Below are 6,069 nucleotides of genomic sequence, written 5' to 3' on the forward strand. Positions count from 1 at the left end.
AAACGTGTAATTGACTAGTAGAGTTTCGTCTTCATACAAATTCTTAAGCTAATTAATGCCATCGATCAATAAAAAATGTCCGAGAATTATATATGTTTGATGTTTTCTAAATTTAATTAGGGACCAAATCGTATTTAAGTGTATTTTAAAGAATTTATATCTTTAAATGTTAGATCAAAGGGATGGGACTTTCCTCTTGAGTATTTTATTTTCCTTTTTCTCATTTTCATTCCTTTTAGCATGTTCTTTCAAGTCCTAAAAATAACAAGCCACTTATGTGTCTCTTAGTACCTCATTAAACTTGACATTTGCAAGTGGATACAGAGTATGCAAGTGAATGAAATTGATTACATTATGTAAGAAGAGTTGGAGAACCATAATAGATGGTACATTTAACTAATGGTTCAGTGTCCTTTTCTCTTAATTAAAAATGAAGTAGTGCTTTTTATCACTTCTCAAGTTAGTTGCATTTCATTTGTTGCTGATGGAGAGGAAAGTTCTATTTTTCTGCTTCAGAATCATTTTTTTTATTTCTAATGTTTATATTTTTGTCACTATAAAATCCACATAAATGTTAAGAAAATAATAAGAGTTTTATACAAACATATAACAATAGTAAAAAAGTTGAGGAAATTTTCTCCATTTTATTTATAAGCTAATACATACCCTACTAACTTTTTAATTATCTCTCGTAAAGAGGTAAGATAAAGAAGAAAAAGAAGTAGTCGAAGAAGAAGAAGAATAAGAAAGAAGAAGAGTGTGAAGGACAGCTTAATCGAAAAAGTCATCTCTGTTTGTGAAAAGAAAATCATACTTGTAATATATCCTCTTTGAGACTTATGAAAGCATCTTCACATCAGCCACCATGCCTTCTCTAACCATCATGTATAACTGTCAGGAACGCATCTTCACATCAGCCACCATGCCTTCGCTAACCATCATTGTGTGTCTTAGTAAGGAGATTAGATCCGACATCTGTTAGGGGTTTCTCCAATTACAAGGCACCACCTGTTTATCTGCCAGTGATCGGGAGATCAGATCCGACAATTATTATTGGCCTCTTCACTCATGATATCCCAAGTGTGTGTTAGCATGCAATTAGGGTACTAACTTCCTCTGGCTCTAAAACTACGTATCCACGCAGGTTATCAGGCGTGGAAACCAAATTCTTGAGGCTCAGGCTTCAAGTATAATGCTCGAGCGCGTCAAATATGGTGCTCGAGCGCCAACCCTAGTATTTGGGCGTTGAATCTGGTGTTCAGTCCTTGAACATAGTGCTCAAGCATCTACCCTGGTGCTCGAGCATCGAATCTAGTGTTCAGGCTTTGAACATAGTGCTTGGGCAACGAATCTGGTATTCGGGCCTTGAACCTGGTGTTTGGGCATCGAATCTAATGTTTGGTCCTTGAATATGGTTCTCGAGCATCTACCCTAGTGCTCGGGAGTTGAATCAGATATTCAAACCTTGAATCTTATTTGTGGTTATTCTTATTTTCATATTTTTAAATTATAATGATAATAAAAATTTATGTATTTTTAATCATTACGTTGCAACGTCTATATAATCGCGTATATTATAATAGCAATTGAATATTAACTATAATTGTATTTCAGAATAAATTCTGAAATTTACTTATTATTTACTACGGAATCAAGGTTTATAATGAATATAGTATGGCCTATCAGTTTAAGAGTAATGGAATTGTAAATTAATTGCTTAATACAACACTGTGGGGAATCAACTGTCGTCGCAAACGTTGAGAAACTATATATCGGAACTGCTGGTGAGCTAGTAGAATATAAATGATACAACGGAAACAATAAAATTGGGGCAGTGGAGTTGAAGAATAGAACGAGGCACACAAATTTGGGATGTTTGACTTGCTGTACTGTGGTCTGTGGTTGCTTTCAGAATCATATATTCCCGACAAAGGCCACTGTTTGGGTAAGCTGGTGATGGCAATTAAAGGTTCCATGCTCACATCATTAATGGACTGCATGACATATATTCCAACATCAACATGACTTCACTACTACTACTACTACTCCTCCTCCTCTGTCTCTCACACACCCAAATTATGCCTCGGAAGAGACTCCTTTTGCCATTGTAATATACCATATGTATTAGTCTTAGCAAAGAAAAACGCCACGTGTCATAGTCCTGTAGTTGCTGGTTGTCCAGGAATTTGACGGCACTCTTAAGCTTTATAAGCTACAATTCAACCGATCGACTTAGCCAATTAATGTACATCTCTTCTCTCCTCTCTGCGGAAGTGAAATGAAACAAAAAGCCATATATATACAATCCATTGGCAAATACAAAAATGTCTAACTCGGTGTAATTTCTTCAAATGCGTGGCATAGCAATAGCATGAACCAACTTGGCACATTAAAAACACAAGTTGCAGCAGATCAGTTGCCTAATCTTGTGCTTCCAATGCGTGCATTAAAGTCTCCAACACCTTGATTTTGAAACATGATACTGATGTCAGATTCTTGAACAGAGCTCTGCATTATGTACTATTGAGATTGGAAACTACATCACCAACGCTAAGCATGCATGGAATCAGCAAATGAAGAACATTCTGATAGTCTTTCAATTACGTAACCTATATATGCATGATGGAGAATTAGATACACTGAAATTATTATCTAAGCAATTTGGGATCACCTGATTGGTAGTCTTGATTCTTTATTTAGTCAAAGAAATCCCACCATGGAGGACATTATCATACGCATGAGTGGGGAAAATATAATGCTCCAATATTGATAGAGGACTTCGTTCATGGCCACTAGCTATACACCACTAGCTCAAGGAAATTTAACCATATAATAGTTTTAGAAATGATAGAGACACATCAAACGATCGCTCAATTAATTGGATATCTCATGGTGGAGAATGAATTTGTTCATGATGGTGGGTTGTGCATAAGACATGTGGCTCAAGATCGACCACAAGTTCCGATTATAAACGAGAGAGTGATGACTTCACAGCCAGAGCATTTGATCGCCGGCATGGATGATACTCGCCATGAACCACAAGTTCAGATTATAAACGACATGTGGACTTTTATCCTTCTGAAGCTAAGGAAAAGTAAGAAACTAATGAGGATGAAGAATCAAGAAGATATGCTACCACATATATATGGCCATTTTCTGGTGTCAAGTGGATTAAAACTAATATTCCTTACATCACATGAAGGTCACGTTCTTTTTGTAAGCATGAACTCAGTCGAGCACAGGTGAATCTTCAAATGAACCCTTTGAGTTCCAAGATCTTATTTAGGGTGTCAATAAATATTTATTATATAGGAAAACAGGATAGCATACAAAAATTTATTTGAAATCTTTGTTATTTTATAAAAAATAAATCATATTATCAATATATAAAAGGGAATAGATGATAGAAATACAAACTTGAATGATTTGAATTTTTCAAGATATCGAATATCAATAAATAGAAGAATACATTCATATTATCTACAATATGCCCATTGTATCGGCGCGGATTCCTAAAATTCAAAACCCTTCGGCCCTTCCGTCTCTTCTTCGCTCGATTCTCCTCGTCACCGTCGAGTCTATCGCTGGTGATGGGCGTCGGCGGAAGCTTCTGGGACCTTTTGAAGCCCTATGCGCGCAATGAGGGCGTCGACTTCCTCCTCGACAAGCGCGTTGCCGTCGATTTGGATCGTCCAGCACGTCGCCGTGAATACGAAACCCTAACGCTCGGAGCCCTCACCCGCGCAAGACCTTCTTCCGCACCGTTGCTCTCTTCTCCAAGGTTCGAGTTTCTCGACTCAGTCCTCCCCTTGTTCTTCCAAATGGAGGAGAACGAACGGCTAGGGTTTGTGCTCCATTGGTTTGATCGGTCGCGTGGTTATGTTATTTTGCTTAGATTGGGGCGTATCCGGTATTGGTGGTGGACGGAGATCCGTCGCCATTGGAGTCGCAAGGATAGCGTTTCTTCCGGATGTCAGGTCCGTATCCCTCGGAGCTGCCGAAGCCCGTAGAAGGTGAATTCTTTATGAAAATATTTTGTGCTTTGTTCATTAGTTGCCCTTTTCTTTTAATCTCTTTGCAACCTAATAGAGACTTAGGTACCAATACAATAGACTTATTTGTTGAACGCACACACAATAAATAAATAAATCTTAGGCATGCATTTATGGTCAAACTGCTTCAAACTTTTAGATTTGATTTTAAGCATTGATATGTTCTTGGTTTCAAATCATTAGAATTCAAAAAAAAGAATACGTTTTTCTGGTTGGAGAAACACTTCGAGACCTCCTAGTGAGAGAGAGTCTTATCTGTAGTATATTGTTCTTTTCCTTTGACTTTTACCTATTTGTAGACAAGACAAGTGTTGGATCTTACAGCTTGAATGAGGTTCCTTGATTAATACTACGTTGCTTTGAATTTTTGTTTAAATTCTTATAAAATAACTGTAATCACATATTCATAATTCTTTTAATTCACAGAGCTCCTCCAATTACTTTGGATGCCTGTTTTAGAAGCTCACTGTGAAACTGAAGCTCTTTCTGCACAAATCGTGAAGGTCATGTGGATGCTTGCATTACTGCCGACAGTGATGCCTTCCTTTTTGTAGCAAAATGCATTATAACATGCTTAAGTTCTAATTCTAAAGTAAGGACCAGATTTTCATCTCAACATAATTGTTTCATTCACGTCCTTGTTGCTTCTGTTCCTTTTCCTTGGTGTTTTATTGTTTGCAATTGTATTTTGATGATGAGATTTTGGATCGGAAGGTGCTAGATTGATGTTTGGCTTTTATTTAGCTTTGTGGATGGTGTTGTTGTTCCAAGCTATTTTTCTAAAAGCTAATTTCAACATGTTTTATAGGGTATCCATGATAGGGAAGGGAGATCTAGACATAGAAAATGGAATTGCAACTAGTTCAACTATGTTTTATATGACTGTTAAATTCCCACACTGCACACATTGTGGACATCCAGGCAGAAAGTGTTCATATTAAGATTGCTGGAAAGCAGTGTGTCATGAATGCTTCACAGACTTGCATGAAGAAGCCATCTCACTTCAAAGACACATGGTCCAGTTGTGATGAGCTACATTTAGCATCTGAGTTCCTTTATATTTTGTCTATTATCTTTCTTTTATTAATTGATTGTACATATGAGAAGCTCTTTTGGTTCTATTTTATCTATTATCTTTCTATTACCTTGATGTAGTTCTGTTAATTATTTGCCAATTTTATTTCAAGAGCACTCTATCAGTGGAAAAGTATTGCTATTTATCTGTCTCCTCGTTGTGTTTCTCCCTCCTCGCCTTTCGTTTGACTTATGTAACTTTGTTTGTAATTGTAGGCGCATAAACTCAAGGAGCATAAAAGACATCTATTGCTGCTATGCCTAAGTTCCCAAACAATGAGATCATTGCATTATATTTAATGATAGCCATGGGCATTTTGATGGTAAGTGTTGCAAAATAGTCAATTATCTTATAGATAGATGAGTTGCTAGAAATATTTAGGAAGAGATTGAAAAGTTTGAGAAGTTTAGATGGATATTTCTTTATTGATTTATCTTAGATAAAACTTTTCTGGTTCGGAAAAAATGAACCCCAAACCCTCAATCCCCAACCCCCAACCCTAACCCCTACAAATCCTACAAACCCTACAAACCCCAAACCCCAAACCCCAATCCCCAACCCCCAACCCCCAACCCCCAAACCCTTAACCCCAAACCCCTAACCCCAAACAGCAAATCCCAAACCCCAAACCCTTAAACCCCAAACCCCAAACCTCAAATCCTAAAACCCCAAACCCTAAACCCTAAAAACCCTAAACCCTAAAAACTAGACCCTAGCCCCTAGCCCCTAGCCCCTAGCCCCTAACTCCTAAAAAGGCAGAATTGGTCCGCACTATTAGACGGAGGATGTCAGAGGCGCAGGATCGCCAGAAGAGTTATGCTGATCGGTGACGGAGACCCTTGGAGTTCTCTACAGAAGATCATGTATTTTTGAGAGTCTCACCCACGAAAGGGGTGAAGAGATTTGGCCTCCGGGGTAAGCTAGCTCTACGATATATTGGGC

Source organism: Curcuma longa, chromosome 16 (assembly GCF_044706935.1).
Source record: "Curcuma longa cultivar G26 ecotype Majalengka, Jawa Barat chromosome 16, ITB_CL_G26_1.1, whole genome shotgun sequence".
In the NCBI taxonomy this organism is placed as follows: Eukaryota; Viridiplantae; Streptophyta; class Magnoliopsida; order Zingiberales; family Zingiberaceae; genus Curcuma; species Curcuma longa.